Source organism: Xiphophorus maculatus, chromosome 3 (genome assembly GCF_002775205.1).
Source record: "Xiphophorus maculatus strain JP 163 A chromosome 3, X_maculatus-5.0-male, whole genome shotgun sequence".
Classification (NCBI taxonomy): domain Eukaryota; kingdom Metazoa; phylum Chordata; class Actinopteri; order Cyprinodontiformes; family Poeciliidae; genus Xiphophorus; species Xiphophorus maculatus.
The window spans coordinates 10575343-10597235 of NC_036445.1; the positions used below are offsets into that span (position 1 = coordinate 10575343).

General features: G+C 38.5%; 1 protein-coding gene across 11 annotated transcripts in view; it reads right to left on the reverse strand.

Annotated features, from left to right (window-relative positions):
* The window catches only part of LOC102228446 (myocyte-specific enhancer factor 2D homolog), a 115896-nt gene that overhangs the window by 86920 nt on the left and 7083 nt on the right, over positions 1 to 21893 (reverse strand). Inside the window, exon 1 of one of the 11 annotated variants that reach the window (XM_023330374.1) lies at positions 5184 to 5202. The exons of the other annotated variants lie outside the window; for them this stretch is intronic. The gene's annotated coding sequence lies outside the window, so the exon portion shown is untranslated. Of the gene's footprint in view, positions 1 to 5183; positions 5203 to 21893 lie in introns of those variants that run through there. 11 annotated transcript variants of the gene reach the window in all.

The window sequence follows — 21893 nt, forward strand, 5'->3', positions numbered from 1 at the left end:
GTGTAAATTAATGCATAAATTAATATCTAACCACCAGCTGAGTGAACAGGTTTGTTTTAATCAGTTTAGGAAAACTTATTTCATGGACTCAATATCGCTTTATTGGGAATGGTTTTCTTATTTTGACATGAGTCACCTGACTCGGTTATTAAAAGAATCCCTGAGGTAAAATCTCTGATTTGACATTTTCTTTAATTCACAAGACTGCATACTAAGAGACGATATTAGGAAGCAATGCAATATGATAATAATGATGCAATGATATGACTTGGAATGAATAAAGACATAGGCTCCTGACAAACACACAGTCATTTTCAATAAATTAGAATATGTATTCTGATGAGGCTCATTTGCCAGATTAAAAAAACCTTTTGAAAATTGACAAACTAAGCAGCTATATTTCTATATATATATATATATATATATATATATATATATATATATATAAATATAAGGCTATATTTCTGTATTTTGTTTTTTAGCTCTGATGTAATATTCTAATTTTAAATGTCATGTTTTCAGAAATCATCATAATTAACAGAATCAAACATCCATCTGTGTGTAGTTAATCTATGTGTTTCACTTAGTCAAAGTTCCTGAAATAAATTGACTTTCTAATTTTCTAATTTACTGAATAGTACATTGACGGTCTGTCCATCAATGTATTGAAAAGAAAACTCTTTCTAAAAACTTTATACCTGCCTATTTTATCAGCTCAAACACAAAATACCTTGATATGTATTAAATGCACAGTGGAAACTGTCTTGGCAGTACCACAGGAGCAAACATCAACATTCTTCATTTTATATTATTTCCACTCTTGGGGGTACAGCCAGTCAGCAACAAGAAAATGAACAGTGCTCCTGGATTGGCTCCTTTTCAAATGCCAGGCAACAGTATGTCAAGTCAAATTTTCAGTGAATAATTTAGTTACGTTCCATAGAAAAATCGGCTAATAGATGAATCCATGAATACTGAACCTGAAACTGAACTGAAAGGAGGTCCACTTTCCATCCCAAATATTGGGATGGAAAGTGAAGGCAGTTACAGCAATAGCATGTGTTACTGTTTACAGTAAGTTTGATGGGAGGCAGCAGATAATGAGAGAAAGACCCAAAATGGGAAAGATTTGAGACTACATTAAACAAATTAAACATTAATCATACTCTAAGGTGAAATGATTTTGCACAGTAACGTGCAATAAACAATAACTTTGCATGTCGCTGGATTTTGTGTCTTAAAACATGCTGCATTCCTTCTAAGCTCAAAACAAAGTCACTGTTGTTTTTGTGTTGGATTTTTGTTTTGTTTTTTGTGTTTGTTGTTTTTTGTGGTGCATTAACAGGTCAGTTTTGTTTCAAGGGACAACTAAACCTGTGCAACATACTGTGACCAAGCATCCTGTATGGAGGATAAAAGCTAGATTATGGAAATCGTTTAAAATGAAAAGTTTACAGTTTAATTCAAGCCAAAAGGCTTTCTAGGAAGTCTGGTGAGAAAGGCTGTAATGTGTGGAAGGTAACAGCACCCCTTATCTCCGTTCTTATTTTTATACCTCTTAGTTTCCTGCTTTCTGTTTCTCATGACCAAGTTGTTGACTTGGGCTACGATGAGCAGGAAAGAGGCAAAGCAAAACCAGGCTGTGACAAAGCTCCGCTCAGGCAAGAGGAGCTCAAATCCCTCAGAGGCAACAAGGCGTTTGATGTGCAATTGGGCGGCGAGGGCCACGCTGAGCCAGCCCTCCCCGCCTAATTTCTGCAAACTCCCCGACTTTGACTAACAGACATGCACAGATACTTCTCCTCAGAAACAGCTGACGTTTTAACGGGCTTACAGCAGCTGACGGGCTACAGGTGGGGCAGAGGGGACCCTTCATAAGCCCTCCAGCCCAGCTCATAATACCTCTCTGCAATTCACACACACACCTGTTGTGACTCCAGAGGAATTGTCCTCTGTGAAAAGCCTTCCTTTATACTGAGTCACCCACCTACTCGCACATACACTCTTGTCTTCCCCCTCAGTGCATTAAAACATGGCTTCATGATCCTCTTGCATGTGTTCTGAGTGGTCGGAGCTTGTGTATGCTGGGTCCGAATATAACAGATGCTACTATGGACCAGAACTACCAGCTAAAAGCACTAAGCTCCTTTGTTTAATTTCAGTGGAGCTGGTGGAGGCATTGAGCAGGAAACCATGCCGTCTTTTTAATCCATAATCATTTTAACCTACAATACGCAGGTTTTCAATTCAATCACCACTGTGTGGAATCATAATCACAGCTTGACCAGATCCAGATCTTCTAATCCTAAATGTCACAGTTGAGTCAACCCACCTCTGAATCGACTTCTTTTCACCCTTACAGTCTCATTGTTTGGAGAGGAAACTTTTTTCCTTCCACTGAGACACAAGCAGCTAATCTCAGGCGTTATTAGATTCCTGCTTTGATGCAAGCAGAGTATCACAGAAGTCTTATTCAGGAATTTGGAGATACCAGCAGCCCTCATGAACATTCTCCAAATGCTTTTGTCAGACGAAGTTCTGTGCAAAGTGAATTGTGGTGAAACTCAGGATATTTAGGACGAGCAGTATCTGTTTGTAAAAAGGGAGCAGAGCTGAGAAGAAGAGAGGGGATTTGAAAGCGCAGCACTTCTTTTGACAAAACCATGGGGTGAAAAGGAGGGGAAAAATCATCTCAGGATTATGTTTTCTTGCTGGGTGTGCAAAACAGCAAGAAGTTTTCTGAACTTCTAGTGAGGAGTTTAAAACCACCAAACCATTTTTTTCTCCCATTTCCTCTTTTTCGATTGAAGCAAAAGGTACCGTTATTCTGCTACTTAACATCGCAGGAATAATTCATCCCCAATTCATCCCCACGTCATTTTTATTTCTTTTTTTTTGTTTGTATTACTTTCATGGGGGCTGTGTTTGTCTGGATTCTACCAGGGACAGCTGCAATTTCTACCAACTGCAACACTGCTGCAGATGGTTGAAGAAAGTGCTTGTAACTCCAGGAGATGTGACAGAGGGGCATGTTAGTCTAATTTAACACTGTTCTCATAAAAATGTCAATGTCACTTTAAACTATGGGTCCTCACACACAAACATTTTTCAATGAGTCAAAGGTCCATTTATTGCAAAGTTTTCCACTCTTTGTCCTGAAATATAATTTTTTTTAGCTCAATAACTTGTAAAAGTATGAGCTATAATTGTTTTGGGGAAGCCTAGTACTGCTTCAGCCATCCTCCAGATCTTCTTTAGAAGTTTAATGTTGTTAAAGTCAACATTGTCACCACTCACTGGTGCTGTCATTGCTATAAGGATAGTACTTTTCAATGGAAACCCATACACTGTTGTAAATGCAGATTTTTAAAATAAATATAGTGTTGATTAAAAAATATCTGTACGCCGTGTCTAAGAAGTAAATATTTGTTTCCCAAAAGAAAAGTTAGAAGCGTGGTCTGATGATCTGAATGTAGAGCTGTAACATTTCAGCATATGCTTGTCTTATCTTCCCTCTGCTCTTGTCTCTCCTTTGCACTTTTGCTGCTTTCTCTTCCTTTCTTGAGAAAGCGGCAGGAGTCTTTCTCTCCAAGCCTGGTGATGTTCCAGCTGTAATGTGATAACCAGTTCAATAACATAAACAACTGCCAGAATTCTCCAGAGGAAGGATGCAGAGAGCGGGGAGTGTGTGCTTCTGAGAGAGTCAGTGGGTGGATGTCTGTACGGTTCGGTTTTTACATGGGAGCGCATGTGGGCTGAAGAGCAGGAGAGGCCTGGGCGAGAGGTGAGGACGAGTCAGCCATTGAACACCATCAAATAAAGCGTTATCTAATGCATGCACTGACACGGCCCGCCAGAAAATAAGTGCACTCGCTATCGACTGAAAGCTCTGCTGTGTTTTTGCTCGCTAAAGAAACACTTCTTGCTGATGCCGTGAGCCGAGTTTCTACATCAGAGCAGAGAAATGCTTTTCAGATGCACTTTAAAGAGGCATGAGGGCATCTAAATGCTCTCTGAGCTCAAATTTAGTCCGTCTGAAGACCTTTTCATAATTCCAAAAGAAAAGAAATAGGCCTTTAAAGTTTCTTAGACTAAAGGGTTTTCATCACAGACAAAGTAAACACTCTAAAATTTAAGTCCAGTTACAGCCAAGCTTTTAGTAGTCACTCAACTTGTCCTACTTCTTCCTACAGCAAAGCAAGTAACTGAAACAAGCCTGGTAATGTGTCATTTGTTTTCTTCAACTAAACCACAGATAGAAATCAACCGGAACTATGAAAACACCTGTCAAGTGATTCTGAAAGCCTTTCAAACATCACCGACTCCACCGACTGGCAGATAAATCTGAATCTTAGCCATTTGCTAAACTAAAGATATTTAGCTTGGAGAGGATTTCAGATCTCAGATCTATAATCTGGTTGGCTTCTGGAGTGTTTTTTTCTGACTTAAATCACCAAAGACAAACTTGATGTTGAACTTATTATTTGGAAACTCTGCAGCTGCAATGTCGTTAAATATTAATAAGAGTAACTCACAATTCTTTCCACCTTCTTTCTTGTCCATCATTGTGTTGTCACAACCAGTCGCCCAGAGTGATAGACTCAGTCACTATCAGGCATGGGCATCAGTGGCTGTGAAACTCCATCCAACTAGTCAGACACGTTAACAGCACAGTGAGCCTGAAGTCATGGCACCTAAAAATACAACGCTGCATCCTGCCACCATCAGTCTCTACAGAGAAAAACATGTCGTACGCATTTGCATACTGCTGCGGGAACAAATTTGTTACATTTCCAACAAGGTTAGTATTTAATTTTTTGTTTCCAAAGTGGACATACTTACTCTGAGAACTGATCAGCCAGAGCAGGAGGTTTTGGTCTGCATTTTAAAGGAATGTGTAAGAAAATAGAGGGACCATCATTGGAACATTAACAGACTCTTACACTATCGCCTTTGTGAAATGTGTTTCTATGACCTAAGAAGATAAGGATCTAAATTCTGCAAACCATCACCTTTCTACACATATGAAACTCTGGCATATGTAACTGGATCTCCAGCTAAGCCAGACTGTCAAAATTTCTGGACATGTTGAAACATTTAATAGCTACACTTAAAGCTTCATGTCACAAAGGACTAGACTACAACAGTTGTTGGCTAATATGTTCCAAGTGTTATAAACTTACTTAGCCAGTAGGACAGAGTCTCCCAGCAGCAGATTATCACACTGTACACAAATTACGTTGCTTGAAATTCTGAAGGTGATGATAGCAAAGACAGAAAGAAAAGGAAAAAAGAAAATCGGCATTTAGTGAAACCCATTTTGCCATTGAAAATCTTATCAATATTTTTGCCATTATTGTACAGCTCTAGCCTGAAAATCCGACACGTAAACATAATTTATTCTGCACTTATGCACCATTGCTATCATCTAATTCTACATTATGCAGACACTTAACCAGCACTAATGAAGATTTACTAACCACGGCATGTCAACTGGTTTGAGTCACCAATATGAGACAATGTCTGCCCTTAGCTTCTGATGAATAAAGTCTCTAATTACTTGACCACATGGTGGCAACAATTGACTGCCAGGCACTGAACCGTCAGCCCAAGATGGTCAATGTTCATGACTTGCAGAACATAAAAAAGTAACTTATAAGTCTTCACACTGTATATCTATACTCCTGATCCCAAAACACACACATTACACAATTATGCCCAAAATTAGTCATACCACTAGCAGATTTCGCTTTAAATGTATTTTCTAATGAAGAAGTTTGTCTCTAATTGGAAAGAGAGACATCTCCAGAAGCAAACTAAGGCAAATGGGTGCCATTTTAGAAAAAAAAACAAACCATATCTGGTATTCTGATGATGAATCATCGGTGATGAATTACAAGTCTTTGAGGTTGGAGAGCCTCTCTGCCATCACACTAATCTTTACCACCCTCCCAATGCTCTCAATTACATTCAAGTTGAGACTTTGACTGAATCACTCCAAAATGTTATGTTATATACACAATTTGGTCAAATTCAAAGATTAAACTTAAATCAGCCACCCCTGGCTGATTTAAGTTTAATGATTTAATGAATCATTTTTGGCCTAGTTTTCTGTAATATGAGTGTTCACAGAACTAACACCATTTCCTCATTCTTAGACCCACATCATGCTTAGACCCACATCAACTTTTTGATACGCCAACATGAATGGAAAGATAAGAAACAGCGTGAGAACCAATTACAGAAAATGTTCTTTCAAATTATTGGAAAAAAAGAAAAGCTAATCAATAGTAGGAAAATATGAATGCTAAAATTCTGTGCCTGAATAATACTCTAATGCAAGAACAGATGGAGTGCGAGTTGTTCTATTAATTTCCAAACACACATACATGGAGTCAGAGCTGCATAACACCTCAATACGAAAGCATAAGACATTGTGCAACTTCCAAGAGGTTGAAAAGGATTGAGATTCTTCCACCTCCTCCTACCACTGCTTCTTCTTTTCTCCCTGGAAGCTTTCCCAACTCTGAGTAATTGCTATTGTACAACAGAAGAGGAACGAGGATGAATAAGCAGCCTCCCTCTTATGGCCCTGTCCCTTCATTTCCAAATAGTCTTTCTTCACATTAGCTTGTGGCTATCTTAATGAGCCCTGCAGCAGATGGTCCCATAACAACGCCACAGCTGTGCAACTGTAAAATGATGCCACGCCCCAGTAGGAAGAGGTTCATGTGCATTAAAATATTCAAATGAGGCTGTAACCTCTGAGACTTACTAAAAGTTGATAAAAGGTGTAGGAGGAATTTTATGGGGGAAGGCCAGAATGATGAGTAGAGATGGGCACGATAAGGACGAATGTAGGGATTTCAGATTAGAGAAAAGCAAGGAAGAGTTGGAGTGTAGAAAAGACAGGAGAAGAAGTTAGTGAGATGCAAGAGGCTTGGGTATAGCGTTTCAGCTCCTGGCTCTGCTGCTTGCTATGTCAGCTGTGCCAAAACACTGTCCAGAAGCCCCTGCTCTCACGCCATCGTAACCCTGTAAGCACGGTGGCTATGACATGTTCTGACCACAAAAGTGACAACTGAAAATCACCCAATTTTGATCACACACACCCCCTCAAAATGTGCACAAATATACCCTACAATGTGATTGGCAAAAACTAAACACAAAATGCTGAGATAAATCAGTTTCTGTCCATATCTAATCTACACCACATGGCAATTTTACAAGACTTTTGTTTTCAAAAATCACTGTGGTCACCGAGTCAATCCCACGTCATTTATCAGCGATGATCATCATAAATTTTGGCCCCACAGCGATGTAGCTGAGGAGGCAGTACAATGGGAGAAACTAGGCAAGCATGGAAGCCAAAAAAAGTAAGTCAGTAATTACTGAGCTGCGTCAAGGACGACGACATCTGAAGGAATGTGGTGCCGCTGCTGCTGAAATGTGTTGGAATTCCAACAAGGGAAAAGGTTCCAGCAGTGACGTTCATTACTTATGCATGCTTCTTGATGTCTTTCAGCATGCAAGAAGAAATAAAGAGTTACAATGTATAATAAATCAAGTCATTATAACCACAGACATCAAAGCCAGCAGTGAGAGTGTGCATAAGTTCTCTTCTTTTCTATCCTCTCTTTCTAGATAATAACAAGAATTTAACAATCCGGTATTTGCTGTGACATGGCATAAGTGAGACATAGCGAAAGTTAAAGTACAGGTATACTGTAAGTCAGCAAAAGACTTTCCACTTATTGAGGTGGTGTTTTATGAATAACAATAATGTGTTAGAGGTGGAGTACTCCCAAATTTTAAGGCAAGGAAACTTATATAAAACTTCCTCTTGAAGATTTTTTTTTTTTTTTTTTTGGTGTGTTGTAGGTGAGCAACACTTCTTGACCCAACTCCTAACTGCTATATTCTTCTCACTTCCCTCTTTTTTGCCATCACAGGGCAGTGTTTTCAGAGCTCTATGGCAACACCACAAGCCAGACCTCCTATGAAACCTACAGAGTGGAGAGTGTAGACTGGAGTTTTAGTCATTGAAAACTGGAACCTTAATCTAAGCTGAATATAATGCTGTCAATTCAGATTCTCAGTAATCCTCCTGGTATCTGCAGCTCTTACTGGATTTCCAGTGATGTCAGTAACCTTGTAGTCCAGCTGGGTTACAAAATACAGAATTTGTGGTTATGAAATGTTTCACATACGTGTGATGCAGTGTCCATTGCTATTACACATAACGAAAGTAGGCCAGGTTATGCATTTCTAATAAACCTCAAGAAGATACAGCGGTGTGGAAGGTCTTAATCATTAGATTCTGCATCAGTGGCTAAGCTGAAAAGTAGTGTTTCTATGTATTGCTCATCAGGAAAATAATAATACAAGATGTTATTGTCACACAGTTATATCAAGACTGACAGAAGCAGATGATACTACAATGATCATTCATTGGCATCCCTGGTAAAAATGTAGAAAAAAAATCATAAATTGAGAAAGATTAGTCCTCCAAAATGTTTTGGGTGTAAGTTGCATTTTACCTAGATGGATGCAATGGGTCTTGATCTAGGAGCAAAGGTCTTTGATCCCACTCCACTGCAATGTCCATTTAGTTGGCTTTTCGTAAGGTGATCTTTGGCTGGTAAAGATTATTCTAAACGATTTAATCTGGATAGAGTGTAGCAGTAAAAGAGTTCCAATGACACAAACAAAGTAAGATCCATCAGGGAAACAACACCATAAAAACTCTGAGATGAATGTATCAGGAACTGCAGATTCAAGAAGATTTTAGAATCTATCATCAAAATACATTTTACATGCCATCTGTGTTTTATTTGCTCATCTCTTCCGATATTGCAGAGAAAATGGGGTCAGATTTCCATCTCAGCTACAAAGCTGGTCTTTCCACTAAATTCGTCTTAGGCAACTGGATATATTTAGTGTTGAATAAGATATTTTTAGGATAAAACAAATCAACAGAGGGATTTACCACTCTGATTTGTTTGACTTTATTTAGTTCTGATTTTATGTAACACATTTTTGGAGTATGCTAGACACAGACAAAGAGGAAAAACCTGGGTTTAGCTCAATTTTTAGCAGCTGCTATTTATTCCACATTTAAGTCATCACTGAAATCTGTAATTTTTTGTTCAGATGGGAAGGTGAGCATTCACAACGGCCTGCCACAGAGTCCTGTGACCTTTCAAAGTACAGCACAGTCTCTTTAAAGTTCAGGCCACCCTGCCCAGAATCCATCATTAAAGAACACAAAGGAGGACTTTTCTGCAGCTGTCTGTTTATGTGCCACGTGAATGGAAAGTCTGTGGTAAACCACAGAGGGATGGATTCAAATTGAAGCTGGACTGACAGTCAGCAGAAGGAGCAAATTTTGGCAAACAAGAATTTGGGATCAAACGTTCTGCTTGAACTTGCCGGCTGTGAGCTGCTTTTGTGGTGTAAACGGAGACCAACAGTTGCCACTCGACCAGGCAGCCACAACAAAACAAGCATTTTCTTTGCAACATAACCTTCCAAGGTTTCAAATCACATTTCATTAGAAACATCCAATAAAAAAAGTCTACAATCTAAAAGCACAACTTGAAATTAATCTGAGATATGAAATATGAGTCTTTTAAATCCTAACAAGGCACCTGATTCATAAATCATCTAGATAAAATCATGTTTTAAAACAAATGTCAATCTTTCCATAAAATTTTCCTCTCAGCTCTTGAGATTTGCATTCTGCAGTCGGTACAAACTGCATGTGTGTCTACAGCAGCAGATCATCAAAGCAGATCTTGTACCGAAAGATGGCACCGAATGTACAAGTGCATTCGTAAAGTTCCTTGTTTTCATAGTTTTATTTTTTGGCCATTTGTGAGCCACTTAATGAAATAAAACTTTGAGGTTAATTACGTACGGACAACATTCCATCCAAAGCCTGGTTTAAGGTTCTTCAGCAGATCGACACAGAGCTTATGGTGTTGCCCACGCAAGTGACCCATGTCTGGAAGGTGTTAGAAGAGATGCGTCTGACCAATGAACCGACTGAATCTGAATGTTTCAGCACAGCTTTGCAAATGAGAAAAGGGCATATAGCTGCCGGCAGAATACTGGCTATTTAGCATTAAAAGCAGAGTTAATACACTGACGGCCTGCTTGTTTCAAACGAAATTCACATTTACGTAAAGTAGCTTGTTCTACATATACTGTCTTCACAGTTGATTGGTCACAGGTTTTACTGTCTGTCTTATTTAAGGAGGTTCTTGAAATCTTTATATTTCTGATGACTCTGCTGCATTATGGGTAACGCTACTATTCCCATTAACAACTCAATACATTACACGAACATTTGCAGTCGTTTTAAGCCTGATATTTTAGTGTGCAAAAAGAAAATGACCATCACAAGACTTTTGGTACTAAATTGATATTTTTTTTTACCAGCTACCAGGTTATTTTGTATTCACTTCCAATGAATAACATGTTTTTTCAGAGCATAGTCATAGCCTAATGCATGTCATAGCATAATTGTGGGTCCTATTTGACTAACTCGGGCTACTTTATGTGGTAATCATGAATCCAGATGAACAAAAATTTATTGTGAGGTTTCTCAAGGCTCTGTTCTCGGGCCACTTTAATTTTACATATACAGTATATATGATCCCCCTAGGTCAGATTTCAACACACAGCTTTACTTCTGTGTTACCACTTTACTACAGTCGACTACATTCTATATTAGTGAGTAATTAAGTTAGATTTTTTTTTTAATATTTAATTTCAAATAAGCACATTTCCTTTGGGGAACAATAAAGTATATTCTATTTTATTTTTTTCCTGCTTAACACAGGTAAGACAGGAATGATTGTTATTGGTTGAAGAAATGCAATAGAGATCAGAACTCCTCTAGACTCAACCGGGCCACAGAGAACGCAGGAAACCTTGGTGCCATTTTGGACACAAGCATACACTTTAACAACCTTGACGTCTGTTACAGAATATTTTCAGAATAAAGAGCTTCTTGTCAAAACCTATCTTTATTTTGAGTATGTTTAGTTATTGCAATTTGCAATAACTGCTAATTGCTAATGGTGTTTTTGCCATTTTCTGTAAAAAAATTATTCTGAGTCACTGAATCAGCCTAAAAGCTCTAATAGTTATGTGTAATTACTGAATCATATGTTTGTTTAATATTTATAATTTCTGAATTAACACTTGCTAATGTTTCACCTATTATTGACCCTCCACCAAAATCTTAGAAGTCAATCAAATTAAGAGAAGAAAGAAGACAAGTTGGAATTTATTGCACCATCAATACCCAGAAAGGCTCTCATAAGGTTTAAGTTTGTCAGATGGTAATGTCTGCCACATTAACAAAGGCATAACAGAAGATTTTTGATGGCTCCCTTTCTAACGATTACGGTTTATTTAAAGAAACAAACTTAGTGACTCTCTCCGGAGACAGACATTACTCTTAAACACATTCTTTTATATAGAAGAAAGCATTTTATGCAAATAAAGCAACAAAATGTCTTAATCAGTTCCCCTGAAGGCTTTTGGCTAAGAGGAAGATATTTTCAAATGACATTCTAAGAAGTAATTTGTGGCATTTCTTCTTAATTTTGTCACCAGTTTTATTTCTGAGCCCTCGATGTGACTGACTCTGCACATCAACAGATCACCTGTCAGACAAGCAGAGTGGGTGGAAAGAAAAGCTGCTGCAGTCTGGATTTTCCATTTAATTAAACTAAAAATTCTGCTTTCTGGTGAACTGTTGTCATTTTTGGAGTCCGGTACAATGAGAGAAAGGTAAACAGGCCAAGTCTGCCCGATGGTTAAAATGAGATGGAACTACAGTACATACCAAGGTTGTTCTGTGTGTGGCATCATGCATGTTATATGACCTGCACACATGAATAAAGAAGGAAAAATTGTTTTTCTTAATTTAGAACTTTTAGATTTGATAAATATATCCACATCTCATGTTAATATTGAATATTAGCTCCATAGCCATAAAAGCATCCATAAAGCAGCTAAGGTTCTCTTCTCAATTTGTATTTGCAGAAAAGCACAACGATAGATGCACAGACACTTCCAACATAAGAAAATCTACCTTTATATCAACATGTCACAAAAGGGACAGATTTGCATATCTATGTTTGTGTTTTTGATTACTGATAGTGATAGTTATGGTGAAATAAATACCTGCTGAATACTTCAAATACTAGTTACTGCAGAATTTCTTCAAATGCCCAAAAATACTTTCTCAAACCAATTTAGTTCAAAATCCTATCAGAATTAGATGCATAGAATATTTATTAAAAGCCGAGCATATTTTACACAAAAGAAAAGCAGAAATATTAAAGTCAGGTCCAAACGAATGATTTGGTGGCAAAATTAAGGAAACAAAGAAGTATTGATGGAGAAATTATACAATAAACTAAAAATATTTGCACTTACAATTGATCTGATCAAATTTTAAAGTTAGGAAACTTTAATTACTTACTGCACCACTCAAAATGATAAAAAAAAATAGCAAATTATGAAAAGGTAATTTGGTAGTGTTATAATACTTTCTGTGTCTCACAATAATGCCACTATATTCATATACTACCAATCCAGATATAAGACGTCATTTGATTTGGATGACATTCGGGTCTTGATTTGCATTTGTCACAGAATTCAAGAGCTAATTCGAGAGATTAAGCAAATGACTAGGCTAACTTCAATAATGGACAGTGTTGACCAGCAACGGGAAACACTGTCTCGTTTCCAGGTAAACATGGATGTTGAAGGATACAGTAAAGTTCTCATGATGTTCTGTGTGGTCACTTTCACAGATCCTGATGTTGGTTGCCAAGCTGCTGACAACAAACATACATGATACTTAAAAATAATCTTTTTACAATGTTTTGTATTTTCAACTACTGTACATTTCATACTGGGATGCAAGTGTTAGACTGATTGCAGAAAAAACATCTGGTTTTGTGTTCATCTTTATTCCTTCTATTATTCTTTATTTTGGATTCTTTTTGCATATGTGGAACTTTGTTGTGTTGTGCAGTGACTATCTGGTCATAAATTATATTGTCCAGATATAAAATGAAGTTGACACCAATGTAAACAATTTCTACAGTTAAAAGGAATAAAAATGCACATCAACTTTTACTATAGGTCAGCTTTGTTATTATATATATATATATTATTTTTTTTTTTACAAATTGGCAAACTGTCCTCCTGACTGCAAAGCAGCAGCTGATGAGCTCATCTAAACCACAGGATGTCTAACACAAACACAGATAAACCAAGAAAAAAAACACCATCAAGCAGTTGGAGGCAGTCTTCATCCTGCACAAACATAATCAACATCCCTCTTCATAGTAGAAAAAAAAACACTCAAGCTACCACTTCACAAAAACACAAACAAGCCCCTGTCTTCCTAAAAGTGGGTGTACATCACCTCCTCAAGCTTTGAACAGAGGATCCCCCTCCATATCTTCTTCTCTTCTCATCATTTGCTCATTAGCCTAATTGATGTTTAACCTGTTGATCAGCACCTTATGAGTGCTGAATTAAGAGCTTCTTGAAATACGGGAATCAGTTCTGGATAAGAGAATAGGTTTTGTTTTTGTGCTTTATAGCCGTAAGTTCTCTAAACACTATTTCTGTCTTCAAGTTACTAACCAACAAAGTTGCACTGCCAAATCCTGTTGACCCAGCTAAGTGAGCACAAAAAATAAGTCACATTTACAGCTGGCTATCACAGCTGGGTATGACTGATAACTGTTTCCATTATCAATAATTTACTGTTTTCCCAGACAGCATTAAAAAGGTCAGTAAAAGGCTATTAATCAGGAAGATGCCCAGGATTTGCTCCAACAGGTGGATGAAAACATCTGGCAGTGTTGCCTGTGATGATGTGGAAGCCAAGAAAAAGAAAATGGGTTAAAGGTCTGTCCAAATGCATGTTTGGATCCATTTTCAGCATAGTTGTAGTGAAGGTACATTAAAGGTTGATGTGAGATAGGTTCACGCTCAAACTAAAGAGAAACTCTGACAGATGCTCTGGCCTGAAGAGACAATATGTTAACAAAAGAAAAAAATAAAGACGTTTTTTACATTGAAGTAGGAAGTTCTGATTTCTAATTTGGAAAATGAGATTGAACGCCCACCTAAGTAGTAATTTTGACTTAGAAACACAGAGGTTTAACATCCAATAAGACTGTTCATTAAACCAAAAGCACATGTAGTGCTTTACACTCTATTTGTGAGATGGCTCAGTCTGAATGAATATAATAGAGGTATGTAATAACTAGCTTACGTTGCTAAAAGTACATGGAGTTAGAGAATTAGGGAACAGCAAAAGGCTAAAATCTGTGAAAAGCCGAGACTGTCTATTTTACAGTTTCTCTCCGTCGCTTTGGTGCATTTCTCAGAACAGGATTAAAAAATTTAAAAACACACCACAAGACTTGAGTATTTTGGGGGGAGGGGTTGTCATTATGTGTAACCATGGCAACAAAGTTATTTTAGAACAAAGAGAAGCTGATTAACATCTCAAAATATCAAGTCATATGTGAACGATGGCCTCAAATCTCAGACAAGTTGAAAAGCAGGCTTCATGGATGCATAGCAGGACCAACGAGACAAGGAGGAAGTTCAGTCCATCTCTCCCATTGATCATAATGGTCAAGGATCATTAACCCAACTCCAAAATCTCTCTGCCCAGTTTTTCCCAGTGATTTAAATGGTAGCAGCAAAATCAAATGAGGTGGATTAGCAGTGCTGCTACCAGATACCCTTCCTGCCCACAGAATCACCATCCACATCAATATATTGAAGATACGAGTCATAATATTTAATTTCCCTTTCGGATAAAAAACTTCTTTTTTTTCCCCATTATCTGTTTTTGTTAGATGCCAATGCCCTTTTTCCATTTTTTTGACACTAGGTAGACAGGAGGAAGTAGAGGGAACGGTGAAAGACATGCAGCAAAGGTACAGAGGTTGGGAATCAAACCATGGACAACCACGATCAGGACTCTAGCCTCTGCATACGGGGTGACGGCTCCACCCACTGCACCACACAATGCCCCAGGACAAATAACGTTTTGAATTGCAGTGGTATGGTGTGAATTTACAATGTTTACTGGTGGGATAATTTCCAAGAAGTTGGTCACTGGTCAGGGCCAATAAAACTGACATTTGTCAAATCTGATCACTCGTTTAAACACCAGTTAAAAAGAGTCACTTACCAGAAATTCTGTATTTTTTTTTTCTTTTTACTCTAGCAGGAACATTTTCCAGTTAAGCTACTACTGCTGGTACTACTCCTACCCACGTTATGTCTGACTGCGTTTTGGAGTTTTGACCACTGATGACAGCAAACAGTGAGTCATGTGTCTTTAGTCAACAAGCTTTGCTTTGTTTGCTTCTAATTTGGGCCAATGAAAGTAAAGAAAAAGTCAAATCCAGGAATGTAAAACAGTGAACTTTTCACCAGTAGAGGTGAAAGTCTTGCCAGGTGTGGCTCCCGGCACGCAGCATGCTGGTCTGGCTATGAACACAGAAGCGAGGCCATTTGGAAATCACAGCAGGGGGAGTGAGGACTGTGAGGTGAGGCTTTCTGCAGCTACTTCTCGCATTAAAAAACTGATGTCCCCCTCTTTGTACAGAAACACCTCTAGCTTTGAGTTCCATTAGCAGAGAGGGAGCGAGGACATTTCTTCCCTGTTTCACTGTGTCAGGGTAAAGCGTTACCCTGCAATGATTGAATCATAGCCATAATAGCAGAAGGTAGAGGCCTGCTGTGTTGCTGAGTTCTTCCTGTTCTCCTCGCTCAGCGTGGGTACAGCCACGGACAAAATCTGCCCTGGAATCAGCACACAAAAAGAGGCCATGAAAGCAACACAAGCAGAGCAGGTAGTAATTGCTCCTTTCTGCTGCTTCTCCTTTCCATTCATTTAAGCATGGCTTGTGGTGCGAGACTTTCAGTTTGACAGCAGACAAGGGGGCATGCTTGTCTAACCCGACATACAAGAAAGGTTTCTGCGCTGTTGTGGGATGAGTGCACGGTTCAGCTGCAAGGGAACGCGCAGAGAAACACATCTCCGACACTGATGCTGTGGTATTGGACATGGCTAAGGTTGAGCTGAAAAGGCAAACAGGTAAATCAATGAGGTGGCAGGTGACTCACCCTCTGCAACATGGTTACTACATTAACAACTCACCTCTATTCAGAGCAGACACTCTTCATCTTCCCTTTTAATTTTCGTCTTGTTTTTAAAACGTTTTACATGCACAGACCGCTGCAATTATAAAACCCCTTCAACATCCAGAATGACCAACAAACACATTAATTAGTATATATGAGACCTCAATTAGTACTCAGAGCTCCACATTATATGAGCTTAACAGTCTTTATGACTAATGGAGAGCTCTGGAATATGTGCCAAGGACCAAATTTATGAAGCTTTATTTGCTCATGAGTTCAGCTCTGATTAATGGAGGACTGTCTGAACACTGACGACATTACAAAGTGGTGGGATTTGATATGTTTTAAGCAACAACTATGCTCATTCCAACTCTACTTTTGAGATTTAAATGACCTTTCCCCTTTGAGCTATTGGGTCATTTTTCAGACCCTCCTGGGAAATTATGGACCAGAGTTTCTGATGAGGATTACATCTGCCAGCTCTGAGGGAACTCTGCTGTGAGAAGGCAATAATCGACTCAATTCAGCTTAAAGTGCAAAAGCTAAAAAAGATTGTACAGTCGGGAATGGTGTAGATTTTAGGTTGTAGTTTCCTTGTAACCAAACATTTGGAGGAAACACTAACCGGTGAAGTTTTGAAGTGAAATTGTAACATTTGAATGAAACATCATGAAAACCTCTGAAGAAGATACTGAGTGCAACTTACTGTGTCACAAAGTGTAAATAAAAATCGGGTGGTGTCAAATTTTACTGGTTGTAGGATTTCTCTTTGGAAAAAGACATTTCTCCATATAGCGCCAGACTTCGTGTTTGTTTTGGTTGTATTTACCCAGAATACCCTGCACTATAGTCCACTACCTTCTTTTGAAGTGGTCTCCAGAGCGCTTGCATTCACATATGCATTCAAACCGCACCATAGTTCACACCAATCTAAAACCTTGCTATTAGGCAGACCATAGTTCACTTTTTGGTGCTCAGCAGAGTATGATTGCACATTCATACCTCACCAAATGAACCAGACCTCCTAGTCAAACAAAATACAGCTTGATTAAAGCAGATCAAACAGGGTTGGTGTGAATGACCCAAAATGTCTAAGCAGCTCCATTTTGCTGTTATAAATTAAAATACATTAAAGATTTGAAGTAAAAAAATAAACAAAAATGGGCTTTTGCTCTCCACTAAAGAACAAGAAAGCAAACTGACGATCAGAATATCCTGAGATTTTGCAGGAAATGACAGTTATTAAATAAGAATTAATCGGCAGAACAATAACCTATCTTTATCTGCAGTCTCAAACACCTGATTCCAACTGCATTACACCGAGATTGCTGGGGACCACACAGGTGTGTGTTCAGATATGCTCTCTCACTTGGACTTGCCCATGACAGACCCTGACCATTTCTAATGCATTCAGAGCGCAACGGCTGACTGCCTGTCTTTGAAATTCAGCAGGAAGCAGCGCCGGAAGGGAGTGATTACACTTATTTAAATTAGTGTTTTGACTGAAGTCACCTGGCAGCTACAAACCCAGCTTGATTTCTCCATAAAACCTTGATTTTCAGAATTTAATTTCAAGATTATTTTCAAGAGAAAATAGTCTCCTTATGAGTTGCCCTCTATGGAGTTTTACTCCATCAATAAAAAGCAGAGTACAGCTTTCCTTCAGTCACGCTTCTCAGAGACACAAAAGTCCATTACTCAAGCTGAGCCTATAAATTATCTTGAGCTTAAGTCCTCTTTCACTGAACAAGTCCAGCTACAATATTTAGTTCAATATGTTTTTGGTGGCACTGTGTCAGTAAATGCTTTAAGGGGAAGAGCCCTAAACAGATTTAGATCCTCACTACTGCAGGAACACGATGTAAAAAGAGGTATCAGACTGCACACCTAAGTGCACCATCAGCTTCTGTCCATTTCTTCAAGACGCACAAGATATCCCCGGTTTAATCCGAAGAAGAACATGACGGTCGTGTAGGATTTCTAAAACTTGAGAAGTGGGTCAGTATAAATGAGCATCAGAGGACTCTTCGCCCAGTTTCACATGGAAAGAAAAGAGGAGAAAAAAGAGCAGCAGGGGGTCAGCACTCCCATTAGCTTTGGCATCTTGTCAAAAACAGCGGAGAGAACTCTGGTTTATCAGACATAATCAAGATTGTCCTCATACCTCTGACAAAAGGGGTCCATGGGTGGGTGTGGTAATACTACTACTCCAGACTTTCTTAGTTAATTATCTGTCATTTTATGCCTTTACTGATACAATTACTGTAGAAGCACTAGGTGCTACACTCAATGGGACTCATGGTGGTTGTTTGGATGTTTATGAGGATGAGTGTTAAAATGCTGACAGCTTCAAAAATGGGTCAAAGGGCCCAACAGGTTTCAGTTTGTTTTAATTTGAACCCAAAATGAAAGGAAAACACGAGAGACGACAGATGATTTGACATCAGCAAGTTCAGATATATGGATTAAGTTCTGACACCGTCTTGAAGATCTCACTTCAGAAGCTCTGATCTGTTACTCCCCGGACTGAAGCCTTCTCTTTGCTTCAAACTGTTTGGATAGAACGGGTTTATCTTCATATGAAAGTCTGAATCTGTAATTCTTGTGTAAATATTAAACAGGTTTACCTTATTTGCCTTTCTGGAGTGCAGTGATTTAACGTGAGAAAGTTATGACCCATCTCTCATCTCTCTCTTTAGTATTTGGACTAGCTGTCACTTCACCTGTGTTTTTTGTGGAGAACTTTAAAATTAAACAATGCTGGGGCTTTTTTTACATGACAAACTTGAACTTCACGCTCTCTCCAGCAGTAAAAATTGTTGTAAATTCAGAGAGTTTTAGGGAAAACTTCAACTCCTTTGTGCAGAACTTCTTCGGCTGCAGGAAAGCCTGCAGCCGAATCTGTAGCAACCTGTTATTGAATGTAAACCTACTGATTCGCTTCCCTGTATCCCAACCATCAAAACCTATACATTTTGAAAAGTTGTACCAGGTATGGGTTGTGGGTTTGTATCTCATGTCATCGCACAGGTCAGCACAGACAAAAAAAACAGCACATACTTCTTTATTGTACGGCTCAATTTATGATTTGGTCAGCTGACATGTTTAAAAATAGTAAAAGTTTTATCTAAGAAGATCACCAGTTTTAATTTTAAATCATAGTGACCATATTTATACCAGAAATTCTCATTTATTTTTGCTTTAGTTCAACTGAAGCAGGAAACTATGTAAAAGAAAGGAGCTTTATGGAATATTTGGCCAAATTAAGGCACTGTTTGTGTGTGCAAATAAGACGTGAAAAATAAACAGATGTACATAAGCTGCCAAATTCCAGGTTACAAGTACTATGCATGATGTAACCAATATGCAAGTTGGCACATGACATCATGGTATATATATTTTTAAAGACTTTATTCAAAGTTGCCAACTTTCCCTCAAGCCTTCCTTCATTTTTGCACTATCATTCTTCCCATATAAATCTTACTCCAAATAAGGAAAATGCCTGAATTCAAAGCTAAACACCTATTATCCACAAGAGTGCTTTCTGATTGGTCGTTCTTGGAGTGTACCACTTTTAAAATAACAGTGCAACGTTTGCATGTCAACATTACAGATTATACAACATAACTGATCAGTTATTCTACACAATTATCTTATCTCAAATACCTCATCTAAAGAAAAGTTCATGCTGAGAAATTATTGGTTGTTTTAGAGTAAATATGTTGTTGCAAAAGAAATGTAGGACTATCGTCAAGCATAGGAATAGGAAATTATGAATTTGTTTCAATGACTGCAGGTTTTTCCTGACAGTGTAATGGTGCATTCACACCAGTCCTATTTAGTCTGCTACAATCAAGCTCGAGTTTGTTAGATTGGTTTGTTTTGGCGAGGTATGAATTCGCAATCAAACTCTAATACAGACCAAAAAAGCAAATTGCTCCACCTAACAACCTAGGTCTCGGTTTGGTTGAAGTGAATTCTGGAGTGGTTTGAATGCATCTGATCCGGAAACTGCTCCAAAAGCAGGAAACAAACTAAAGCTCAGGATATTCTGAGTAAATGCAGCCAAACCAAGCACTTTTTGTTTACATTTGTGAAGAGGAAGTTGAGTGCAGCGTCTTCTTCAGAGGTTTTTATGTTGTTCCCTCCAGTGTTTACTGGTGTAGTGCCACCCCAGCCGAAGCAGGGTGCAGGTTTAACTAAAGGGTTTGATTTGTTTGAAACAGTGCAGTGAGAAAGTGCACTGCACCAACTGAGAATGCAACAATTTTGGACCCAATTCTAACCAAGTCACCAGAGAATCAGATGTGAAAAGACTCTAAATCTGTGGTTGAGCTCTTACAAACAAGCAATGTCAGACATTTCCTGGGAAAATCCTGCACTATCTGCTCTGAATTTAGTCAATTTTGCTCAGCCATGAGCAATTCCACAGCTGCCTCCTTTTGCTCATTGCTCACTATATCTTCTCAACCGCCAATTCTAATAATAAGTACATGAAGGACCAAAACTTAAAGTACATTAAAAACTTATCTGTTGGATCTGTCTGACATGATTCTGTTTCAGCATCGAGTCATCCATTCATGCAACTCCCATTGTACAGTGTAACATGAGTTCCTAGAAGGACTTTATCACATTGAGCTTGCACAGTGTGATATATTCAAGACCAGAATGATTTTTGAACTCCTACGATGTGTGTCAGGTTTGTAGAACAAGTCTAGGACATCAAACAGGAAATGTTTTATTGTTTATTTAAGGAACTCACAGCAAACATGAACCCATACTTTATATGTTTCAATGCCAAAAGCTTTAACCACAGCAAAATAATCAAAAGCTCTTCTGGTCAAACAGATTTCACCATTTGGAAATACCAATCTGAAATGTAGGTCAGACAAAAATTGAGCTCATCAGAAATTGGTATTATCTTGTGAGCAGCTTTTTAATTCTGGAGCCATTTGTTGTTTTCTATTATGCATAAAACACTTTTTAGCAACCTGAACTTCACCCGCAGGTGTAGATGAAAAACTCATCTCATCCTTGTGCTGCACCAGGTAGTGATGTAATAGATAACTGTCCCTCCATCCTGCCTGCCTGCTGACATGCAAGACTCTGGAGGCATTTTCCTCATTGTCTCTCTGCCTCTAATCCCAGTCACCTGTCTCTCTGAGATGCTGGAGGAAGGAAAAACGGACAGGATGTGCTTTTCTCACAGCGGAAAAAAAAACTCATGCTGACTTGCTGCGGGTGGAGGGAGACGTTTGGGCTTAGGTAGTGAGAGGGTTTGGCTTTATTGATGCAATCAATACAAGCAAATTCCACAAGTAAAATGGTTTCCGGGTGTAAGAAGGAAATTAGAAGTTTGACGGCACTCTCCCGGGAGAGAAGCAATTACGCACAGCAAAGAGAGCACAATTATCGGAAATGGGCTCATGAAAGAGACACAAAATAGTTCAGCAGTTTAAAACATGACAAAGGGCATTTATTGTGGGTTTTGACAGTAAATAAACACAATTTCAACAGTTACTACCTCCCCCCTCAAGGTAAAAAAAAATGTTTTCTTCGCGTTTTGTCTGCTCACTTTCTCCACAGAGTAAACCTGTCATTTAACGCGTAAACGGAATTCATGGCGCGATAAAAAAAAAAAAAAAAGTTCCCAATAAGGTAGCCTGAATGTGCTTTTCTCCAAG